The following is an 11837-nucleotide window of genomic DNA, read 5'->3' on the forward strand; positions in this document are numbered from 1 at the left end:
TCATTTCCATGCTTTCTCCTGCGATCTGAGGTGTCTCAGAAAGCCTACAAAGCTCACAGTTTATTATTTGAAACTTTCAATGCTGCCTCCTATCAAAATGCTTGCTGAACAATGCTGGCATGCCAAGCTGCCTGAGCATCTCTGTTCAGATTTCTGCTGCCTTGTCTTTCCATTCATATTTCTCTGCCTTTTTTCCCCTTCATTCCTCTGTTTCCTGAAATTAACCCTGAGTATAAGGTATGACGTGCCTTTTTTTACAAGCTATGTACAGATCTTACACAATATGTCTTTTTTTCCAATCCTTGACAAGCCTCAGGCCATTGTGATGTACATAAATTTAAAAGCAGTTTATATAATTTTGAAAAAACCCAAATAATTTAGAGATTTGCTTTTTGAAAAATGGATTTTAAGGAAGCCAGTATCACCACAGTAGCAGAATCTCATTTTATGTAATTAGGACAGAATATCCTATGTTGTTGTTGAGCATTATAAATATTTCTGGAGGTTTTTTTTCTTTAATCTTACGTTGTGTGTGTTGTCTTTGCAACAATACTTTTTGCTATGGTAACAACTCTTTTATTGGAATCCAAAGCATGAACATGTAATGCTGCATCGACCCTTTTACTCCTGAGACAAATTAACTTTAGGAAGATTTGTTTTGGCCAAACTTTGAAGGAGGAAACAAAGTGTAAAAATGTGCATTAATTGAAAAAAGCTTGCTTTTAAACGATATTTCCCATTATTATTGCCATTATTGTCCTTTCATTAGAAAGGTTAGAGGCCTTAGGTTTGAGGTCATTAGCAATTTTTTTTTTTGTAAATCACAGGGTGGGGAATATTATTTCGCTCCCATTATTTTATTCTCATCATTTTGCACATCAGAAAGTAAATGATTTTTTGAGTCAAATGCACAACAGCTGGATGTTCCTGTACCCCCTCCCATTCTTCCTGTTGAGAATCTGCATCAGCTGTGCCTTTGTGCAGAGGCACAGAGTGGGATCAAGGCTGATTTAGCATCTCATTCAGCTGATATGAAGATGTAATTATAATTAGGAGCTCCAGGGTCCATCAGCACATGTAGGAGCCTGGAATTTAGGTTGTGTTTTGATGTATTATACCTCTCAACTCCCCGGTGGGTAATAAACCTGCAAGCCAAGAAAAGCCAGAGGTGAGAACTTTGTCTGGGGGTACTGCAGGGCTTCCCTGGAGGTCTTTCCAACAGTGAATCATCAATGTTGAAATGCTTGCAGCTGAACTCCCAGCTCAGGCTCAGCTACAGAAAGAGGAAAATTGAAGGCAAATTGGGCAATTGAATTGTCTCCTCAGGGTGCCTGGTGCTTGAGAGACCTCTAAAATTGGGATAACACAAAACACTGAGGGCACAGAGTCTGACTGGCCCTGATTCTGCTGCGTGACAAGGACTTTTTAAGATCTTCCAAGTATCATCTTCTCTGTCCAAAGTCAATGGGGGACACTGCCTAGTGATTAAGGAAAGACAAGAGAGTCCAGGGCTGTTCACCTGGCACTGCGGCTTCCAGACTGTTCCTTCCTGAGGCAGGATCTTGCATTTCATGAGGGGCCTCACCTCTCATTTGGAACAGAGGCTGCTGTGCCCCATAATACAGGTAAGGATTTTTTTTTTTTTAACACTGAAAAATTTTATAAATTCAGTGTATTCTTTACCGTTATCTGTGAATTAGTAGTTTTTAGACAGTTTTGTCCCTGAGCCACCTTTACAATACCTCTTGTTTTTACATTTTAATATAAATAATACAGAAAGAGGCTAAAACTGCTGGTTTTCACTCAGCCAGAACTCCATGTATGTCAGTAGGTTCAGATCTCATTCACAAAAGGTCTCCTGCTTCTCAATGAGGTTTGCACAGGTTTGAAATGAACGCCTTGGTGGGATATCCATTCTCACAGAAATTAGGAATCAGAACTTCCTCTCTCCTATAGACCCAGCTTTGGTCTCCACAAGTCCTGCAATTCAGCCTTTACAAGAAGGATCTGCCTTCAGTTCACTGTCAGCTCTTGGTCCTCAGAGGAACCAGGAATTAATTCTGGTTTGAGATGTGCCGGTGGTCACACAGCAATCTTTGGGTGAATGTGCAGTTAATCATCTCACCCTACTTGTGGGCACCAGCCCAGGTTTTCTGTGTGTTTTGGTGCCCAGGAGAAGGAGGTTACACTGATCAAATAAATTTTGCACTAATTTATGAAGTGACTGATTAGAATGTAAGCTGACCTGAGACAACATTCCTGGCAATCCCACTCCTCCAGCCACCATGTCAGAATGGTTGGGAGGGACCTGGCCAATCATTTGATGTGAACATCAGCCAGGGCTTAGGGGACAAATGCCCCCTCACAGATTCAGAGTCTGTCTTTCTGCTGCAGCCCCTTTGATCTCGTGGTCGTGCTGAGCGACAGCTTCCTTGAATGAGACTTATCTACCTGTGGGGAAGGGACTATTAAAGGAATAACCTTTCATATCCACTAGAAGAAAGGAATTTCACAAATGCCAAAAAGAAAAAAAAAAAAAGGTATGTGTAAATGAATGTGTGCTAATGGGAACTGTCAGCAGGGGAATCTCGTGCAAGCAATTCCCAAATGGATGCAAGATATTGTGGATAACCAAGACTGTCCAGCTCTAGAAATAAAATAAAACCCCTAGAATGGAAAATGTATATTTAACACTCTTTCAAGAAAAATCCTCAACTTCATATAAGGTAGAATGAATATTCTTCCTTCTTTTGAAATTCTTGGGTAATCTGTAGAAAAGTTAGTAACTCTGGAATGCTGCCCAGCTGCTGTATTAATATCTGTCAAAGCATGCAGTGCAACAACTTTAGGTGAATGCCAGATTATAGGAGTCCCACTCATTTCATAGGTATAGAAATAAAAAAGAAAGAATTTTGCTGGTCCTTTTAGATTTATACCAGTCCTTCCACTCTGCTAGTCCCAGTTTCCTTCCACTTGGATATTTAGATACAAAGCTACACCAGATACTCCTTTGAGCACTTCAGAGCCCTGCCTGAGGTACCTAAAATGCACCAAAGCAGCATGAAACAAAGGCCAGTTAACATCCAGTGAGGAAGTCGGGTGGGACAGGGATTTTTGGAAAGGTACTGAAGGATGTGACTTCTGTAGTTTCATTCTTCTGGACTTAGGTATTGAGAAAATTGCGTTGGTTTAAGTTGGGGGACTGTGCGAGAGAGTCTCTAAGATGGAAAGGATTCTGTTCAGGACTGTGCAAATAAGAAATTTGATGTAAGGTTCCTAGACTCCATAGCTCTGACTATTTATGCCATTAACAAAGCAGAGATAATATACATTCTAAAGACTTTTACATATGAGTGTAAATTGCTGATTATTTATAGCTTTGATGTTTACATACTTCAGTTACCAAAGAAAATGGGGCTAATCATCTGTATTTGGCAGCTCCAGTATGTAAGTTTCCTTCTCTGTTTTTTCTATCCTAATTTTATTTAATTAGACTTTTAAAAATTGTGCTGTAATTACCTGGTCTAGGCATTTTGTAGAAGGATGTTGAGAGACATGTGATTACAAAATCCAGACTGCTGTGTGCTGACATCTATGGCTTTCTCTCTCAGCACTAGCATGAATAGATGCTAAATTTTGTCAAGCTAAAATGTAGCTGGAAGGTTTCTGCTAAAAACCAATTTGCATTTTTGGACAACAAACAGAAAAAAAAGGGCAGATACAATTTTCCAACACCTGCTCTAGTTTTTAACTTCTTCCATTGAGTCTCTGTATTGTTCAGAAATGGTTTTCTGCCTTTCCCTGGAATGCCTAAAATTGGCCTCTGACAGAAATAAAATATTAGTATAATTGGGTTCTGTCCTTTTTCATTATATAATTTTGTGTTGCCATCAACATGAAATCCATAGAAGAGATGTTTCTAACATTTCCTGAGAAATGTCTTTCAGCATAAGCTTTTTCCATCTGCTTTTGGAAAATCAGAGTATTTTATAATTATACAATCATCTTGCTAGAGTTACTTGTTTTCTATTAAAACATTTTGTACTCTTCGAGGTGTCATCTAAGAAAGATTTAGGAAAAGTTAGAACTAAAATTCACCTTTCTGTCCAAAAACTGCTCATAGAGAAAGATAGCTGGGCAGACTTGCATTTCTGAGCATGATGTCAGAATTTCCCTCTAGATATCAATTATTTATTAGCTTATGATGCACTTACATCATTCATCTTAAATATTGGGTAATAGAAGCCTTTGCTAACTGTTCCCTAACTGTGGTTTAATGGATGAAGCCCCTACCACTTTCTTAAAACTGTTATTCCTTCTTGGAGCTGATAGACTTGAATTAAATTTGGACCATTAAGTGAGACTTTCATAGAATCATGGAATGGTTTGGGTTGGGGGGTGTTGCTGTAGAGATGGTCATGACATACAGAATGACAGGATATCAAGTTTTCAGAAGGCTCTCCTTTATTATGGCCCCATGCTGTCTTTTATACGGTCTACAAATCTTGAGGGCAACTTCTAATTGATTAATAGCTTTCTTGGTAATTATTCTATTGCTTAGTAAAAGGTATTTTACCTGTCCATCAAATCTATCTATTCTTGGATTGTTTACATGTTTTCTTTACTGATTCTCATGGGACAGATCCCTTGTTGTTACAGGTGCATTTGTTTTTCACCCTCAGAATGGATTGTTGTGTTAAAGGAACTTCTCATTCTCAAAACAGCTTCATATGGGAACTTACAAATTGCTTGTTAGCTGCACTTTGGAAGAAATGACAGGCCAGTGTTTTACCCTCTTCCTACAGCGGGACCTCAAAGCCCATCCAGTCCCACTCCATCCATGGGCAGGGACATCTCCCACTATCCCAGGTCACTCCAAGCCCCAGTGTTCAGCCTGGCCTTGGGCACTGCCAGGAATCCAGGGGCAGCCACAGCTGCTCTGGGAACCTGTGCCAGGGCCTGCCCACCCTCCCAGGGAACAATTCCCTCCTAACCTAAAGGTTGCCATGAGTAAGGGTCCAGGTAAAATAAAACTAACAGTCAACCAATATGGTAACTGGAACCCGTTAAGATGTTTGAGGCTGATATAAATTGGGGGTGGGGGATTGACACAATCTAATGTACTTTTAAATTTTTTACCTTCTAGACAGTTGGAAATCAGGAAGGAATGAAGAAACCTATATTGATAAAATACATAAAAAATTATCCAAACCGAGAAAAAAGGAAAATAAGGCAGCTCATTTGAGACTTATCAGGAATAATCCTCACCCTGCTGGGCTCTGCTTGCCATTCCTGCTCAGCTTCTTGCTGAACACCCTGAGGCGATGAGCACATAGAGCAGAGGCACCTGTGCCCCTCGCTGGGCCGTGCTGGGCACTCTTTGGGGCCGGGCAGAGCCCGCGGAGCCCAGCAGGGAGCAGTGCACGGACAGCGCCCGCATCCCCGCGCCTCCCTCCCGGGGCTCGGCTCGGAGCGCAGCTGCTCCCTGGCCCGCTTACAGCAGGGCACGGCCAGGTTAACAAAACACTCGCTGATGTCTGAAAATGGTTCGAGGGTCAGCTGCTAGCAAGACGTGAAAAAACCAGCTCTGGAGAAGTGGCTGTGTCTGCGGGAAACTCCCGCCGTCCCGTGCCAGGGGTTCTGTGAATTATTACGTTTGCAGTATGTAAACAATATATTTTAACTCGGTTTATGTGTGTATGGCTCGCTGCTGGAAGAAGCCATGACTCCCAGTGGCTTCGGTGAATGCTGCAAGTGCACAGTCTGGTGTGTGCTGTGGTTCATAAATGCGGTGTTCAAACCCTGGATTAACCCTTCCAAACCCAGAATTCCTGCAAAAACACTCCTGCTTTCTCATCTCGGGTTTGTACTTCCAGGCATTTACCTGGTGTCAGCATACTCTGATCACTCCAGAGCAGTTTTCATGTGCACACAAGCCTCACTCGTGTGTTTTAAACGCACGTGCAGGGTTCTGTCTATTTAATTGCATTTAATTGTGTGTGAATATGCAAATCATGTGCTTGTCCAAGAAGCTGAGCAATTTCTTCTATTACACACAGACAAGTTGTGTACTGGAAACAAAACCCTACATATTTGATAATTACATCGGATTAGATCCCTAGTGCTGGTGGATGATGCCCGTGCCTAAAAAGGGGAGAGGAAAAGGAAAGGCATTTAAAAGTTTTGCCAGACTATAGTTTTGGATATGAAAAATATAGAAAGCCAAACAACACTGACAGAACGTACATGTCCTCAGTGTTGAGAGTAGAATGACCAGGAGAAAGAGTAGCAAACCTGTATCTAAAGGGTCCAGTGGGAATTCAGACACATGGACTGAAGAATTTCTCTTATGGATAAAAAAAAAGGACAATGCTGGTTTATATCTGAAAGATGATTACAAAACCAGGGATGCTGTGGGACCTTCACTGTAGGTGAACTGTGGCCACATTTCCTGGAACAGGGAGGAACATGAATAATTAGGTTTAACAGCAGTTAGGTTCAATATTCTAGATTATCTGAATATTTTTAGAACCAGAATTGGAGGTAAGATAATAAAGATATTCCTTTGTGGATGTGTTTAACAGGCTGTGTTTATGGGAGTGGTCAAAAATAAATAAAAACAGCAGAGATGGTAAAATTCAGAAAATTTCCTAATGCTCTTTCACCTCAACTGAATCCATACTTGTCAGGGAAGGTAAGGCTTAAAAAGGAAACCCTCTGGAAAAGTCTGAGAGCTGCTACTTTAATCTTCACCTTCTGAGAAGTTTCAAATATCAAGAGCAGAGAGAGAGGCTGAGTCTCTAATTAGTGAGGAAGGCAGGTAGGACATTAATTGATTTGCTATGCTACTTCTTTGACCTGAGCTGTGTTTGAGAACAATAGAGGAGCTGTAATGTTCCTCCACGACAGAGCAGAGCTTTTATGTGATGGCAACTTAGAGACCTTTGATCGCAAACTGAGGCTGTAAATCTGTAATTTTTGTAATAGTAATTTTTGCTACCTGTGTTTTATTTTTAGTCATTTATTTTTTGCTTGGGAACCAGTTTCTCTGACTTTGGACTACTTTCTCATTTTACACAGTGTTTGAAAATCCTGAAATCAATGCCACTTTTTAAATAATGGCTTAGTACAAACCTAGCAAGGTTTGTGAGGAAACGGGATAGTCTGGGTTTATGTATGATCAGGTCATTATAAAGATAGGAAAAAAAAGGAAAAGAGGGGAAAGAAGGTGCAGAAAGACAGAGGAAGGATTACTTTTTATCTGTCCGGGATTGTCATCTAGGGACTAACCTACTGTGTCTGTCATGGCTCCACAGTCCCAAATTTCACAGTGAAACTCAATACTGTCACTGCACTGTCCTTTGAAAGTTGCCTTCAGTAAAGGTGTTTGTTCCTGCAAAGAGTTTCATTCATGTTTTAAAAAGATATATTTAATTTCAAGAGAAACATAAAAATAATGCTATAACAGCAGTGTACCTATTGGGGCAATTTGCGATCAAAAATGTTGGTTTACAGAAATGTGTGGGCTCATGCCTAATTTATTCAGTTTATTGGGAAGGAGAAGGAATAACAAAAACGATGTTTCAACTCCTATATAGTCCCAGAGCAGAACAAATAACTAAGAATTTAATGAAAACGTGCAACACAAACACACAAACATCAGAGGTCTCAAAAAAGAGAGTCAGGAGCTTTTATTTGGAAATAAAAGGTCCCTAACACTGAAGATAACTCCTGGTGGCCGGGTTTAAAAAAAGCTGTCTTTTTGTTTCAGAGGAGGACAGCTTTCCCTAGTGTCAGCAGCCAGTTTAAAAGAGATCAGGCAATCAGCCAGAATTCCAGATAAAATATTTAGATTTCTCTTTGTCAGGGTTCCCTATGCAGCCAAAAAGGAAAGACAGGGATGATCCATCACACTGTAGAGAGATGGCTGAGATATTGGAGATACCATGCCCTGGTGGGATTAAATGTCCTTTGCAAGTGCCGGTCCAACATCACAATCCAATGGCAACAGAAGGATCTTGGATCTCAGCTGTGGCTAGAAAACATCATTGCATGGTAAAATAATTCAAGTAAACACCGTTATCTGGGCAAGTCACTTTGGAGGGGATTTCACCTGAAACAAAGCAAACCATTTTTTATTTGGTAGAAGAATGCCCACATAGGGAAATGGGCCTATTTATTTGTAATGATTTAACTCAACATCTGTGTAATGAATAACATTTTAGCTGTGGGACAAGTTCATATATCAAAGCAAAGTGTTGCCTTTCCTGAAAGGAGAATTTCTTGGCTGTGGCTGGATGGCTCAGTGTGCATAAGAGCCTCAAGCCTGTCTGTTTTGTTTGGGGTGACAGGTTGGAACATAACATTACTGGTTTATCCCTCTCCACCTTGAACCGTGCTTGTGCTTGTCATTGTACAAGATAATGTCAATTGCAGCTCAGTGTATTCTGTACAGAATTAGGGAATCCTTTAGCTGATTTTGGTACATGAAGGTCCAAGTGAAAGAATGAACTTTACATTTTCAGGAGAACACAACTGTCTATTTGTTTATGAGGTGGCATTCTCTTTCATGGCCCTCTGGGTGGTAGAATAGAGAATAATACTTGTGGGTGGGAAGAATATCCAGTCCTGCTCTGGAAAAAGAACCTTCAACCAAAACAAGTATTTGACTGTTTTGCAAGATAATGTCCAGCATGATGTAATACCAGGCACCTGGTGCAGACTCATCACTGTTGGTTTCAGCTTTTCATCATGACTAACAAAAATTAGGCAACATATTCCAAAACCAAAACAAAATAAACAAAAGGAAAACAACCAAAAAAGAAAAGAACTGTAGGCCAGATGGTTTTTGAGAACTGACTGAAGTGGGAAGTGAAGTAAGCACTTGACAAGAATGCACAGGGAAAGGTTTAATCATCACTTCATGTTCCATGTCCAAAACAATTGTGTCTTTGTTATCTGTGATGCCTGAGTAAGACAACAGGCATTCCTTTTCAGGGACACTCAACTGTCCCTCTGAAGGAAAAATGGGATTGGGCAGATGCAAACAGCCTGCATAACTCAGATATCCACAACACAAAAGTCAGTACAGTTATTTTATGCAAGTTCATCACAAACTACCACCAGGGTATGCCCACGTTAACATATGAGCTGTCTGAAGCACAGGATAATGTATATTTAAATAGGTAAAAATATTTTCATCACATATTAAAGGCCGCTCTGGCTCTTTGTGTTTGTTTATTTGCAATAGGATTCATGGAACATCCTGGGAACACGCAGGAGATACGTGCATTGTGTCAAGGTTGGGTAGAAGGCTGCACCTTCAGACAGCACCTGCTAGTTCTGAACTTTTTATCTGTGTGCATGAACTGTCCTGGGAGTGATGTGAGTGTCTGAAACCATCCCTGGGTGTGTTTCCATATACCCAGAGCTGAACACTTGCAGAAAGTTGGATGCAAGTGGTTTACAAATTGAACATTGCACTTGTCAGGGCACTCATGGACTCCTTGAAGAGCATTTGTTGTGTAGATCAGAGAGCAAAGACTGGACCGAAGAACAAACAAGGGGAGAAGGATAGGAAATCATAACTATGCCACCAATAGCCTCTTCATTCATATAAACATCTGTAGAATATATTGAATTTTGTATTTCAATGACAATGCTAAGTGTGGTCCACCAAACTATTCCAGCATGTTTAAATTTTACAGTCCAAGTCCAAAAGCAATCATCAAAGTTCTACCACAAAGCTAATAACTGTTTGTATATAACCCGATACAGGCTGTAAGTTTCTATGATAAGAATAATTTTGTTAAATAATATCCTTTTGGGACAATTTCTTCTAAGGACCTATCGTCTGGTTATTTTTGTGCACAAAGTGAATACTTGATTCACTTATGGGCAGGTGGCTAGAAGTGGTCTTGATACACAAACACACTTTGTTTGTCTGTATATATACATATACATTATATATATATAAGTACAACATTTGACACAAATATAAATTTCTAAAATTTTATGTCCCTGATTAATATTATCTGGTAATATTCTGTGATTATTTGATTTATTAAAGCTTGTGATATTGAGACTGTTAACACCATTACAAAAGCAAACTTCTTTTGATTTTTTTTTTTTCATTATTCTCAGGGCTATCAGCCCTCGTTTCACATCCTGTTTTGTGAAAAGAGAGGCCAGTTTCAACAGGTTTGGATTTCACTTTTGGGAGAGAGAAGAATTAGTAGTTCAGAGACGGCTCAGATAAGCCTGACCTTAACTGACACAGTGTGTGTTAGTTTGTGCTCAGTCAAGGAGAAAAAGGGAGAAGCAACGTTGCCAAGAACTTAAAAATCGGGAAGATTTCAGTTTAGATTTTCTACAGATGACTTAAAAGACATGCAAATTTTTATAGTTAAGCATATTTTGTCTCAGTGACCTCACATCAGGATACCCTGGGCAATCCCTTTTTGCCATGAGCACGGTCCCTGCTGTAGGGGACACTTCATGTGTAGGTTTTGATTCTGACCCTTCCAGCTCCTCTCATTTTCATGGCACTCACATGATTACACTGGATGGTTCAGCCTTGGCTTCATAACAACTTGGGTTTCCCTGTTCCATCTTTCTGGATTAAATGGTGTTTGCAATTGCTAAACATTTTTTTTTTTCTGCTGTATATCTTTACTGCTGCTCAAATAACTTTGACAGTAAGAAACTTCCAAATGATCTCCGGATATAAGCTGGTTACAGGTGAGTTTTTCAGTGGCACATGAGTTGCCTTTGTGCATCTAGGCTGGTGCTGTGCCTCCAAAGCCAGGATAAAGGCACAAGGAATATGACAGCTGCTAGTTTCAGAAAAAGTCCCCCAAAGAAAACATTCTTTCCTGATATCTGGTAATTAAAAATTAATGGCTTTGGGTTTATTTCCATTCTAATTCTCTCCTGAGGTTCAAAAACATTTTATTTCTTAGTAACGTAGCTCTTGGTGTTGTTGTCATTGATGAAATATCTGGTTCTTTTCATACATAGCTTTTACTCTTGGTCCTAATTATGTCATGGAGCATTAGGTGCTCATAGAAGGAACAGATAAACACACTGCAGGCAGCGGCAGCAGCACATGCTCCAGTGCTATCCAGCCAACATTCCTCAACTCTGACCCGAGGACCACCTCTGGAGATAAGAGTCCCTTCTTATCAGTGAGTCCTCGCTTGCTCTGCCAAGACTGTCAGCGAAAAAAGGACAGTCTGAGCCAGCAGTGTAGTTGTACAGCAGGGGCTTGTTCGCAGAAACTGCTCTGTGAACACTAAAGTGATTTCACATCCACCACCACAAGATTTATACTGCAACATATTCACGTTCCCATTTCACCCAGAGCTTGAACCTTGGAGATCTGGCCAATGGCCAGGACTGTAACTCATTTGTTTCCTCCGGAGCTGGCACTTATGTGAGTGTTTCTATCTGAGGTGGGTCAGGAATCGCACGCACGCTGGCCACGCTCTGCAAACCAGGAGATGTTACCTCTGCAAAGGTGAAACCTTAGAACCGTTGAATATTCTCTAAAAATCAAACATTTAAATCACTATCTCTACTCTTACCTACTCTTGATGTAAGCAGTCATGTTATGAAATCTAAAATATTCATTGTGTGACTAATAATTTACCTAAATCACAATTTTTTCTTCTCCTTCTCAGAGAGCTGACATGGCAGTTGCTGATTTTCAGTTCTCCAAAGTCACTGCCTCATAATCAGAGGGGTGGCTGACAGACCAGTTGTCTTAAAAGTTTTGGTCCTGCAGATTTGCCTGTCTGCTGTTCAGTAACAACACAGAATAGCAACACAAAACAGCA

The 11837-nt window shown here is 40.3% G+C and overlaps 1 long non-coding RNA gene across 2 annotated transcripts; it reads left to right on the forward strand.

Annotated features, from left to right (window-relative positions):
• Positions 1-1085: 1085 nt before the first annotated feature.
• Positions 1086-10091, forward strand: LOC136300332 (uncharacterized). Of its 2 annotated transcripts, none has more exons than XR_010723668.1 (3): positions 1086-1168; positions 1327-1625; positions 2395-3391. It is a non-coding gene; the product is annotated as an uncharacterized lncRNA (long non-coding RNA). The 2 variants fall into 2 exon arrangements; XR_010723669.1 differs by adding an exon at positions 9251-10091 and having other exon boundaries at positions 1090-1625; positions 2395-2540.
• Positions 10092-11837: the final 1746 nt, after the last annotated feature.

The sequence above is a fragment of the Chamaea fasciata genome, unplaced genomic scaffold (assembly GCF_029207755.1).
Source record: "Chamaea fasciata isolate MVZ Bird 193981 ecotype frontalis unplaced genomic scaffold, bChaFas1.0.hap1 SCAF_22, whole genome shotgun sequence".
Classification (NCBI taxonomy): domain Eukaryota; kingdom Metazoa; phylum Chordata; class Aves; order Passeriformes; family Sylviidae; genus Chamaea; species Chamaea fasciata.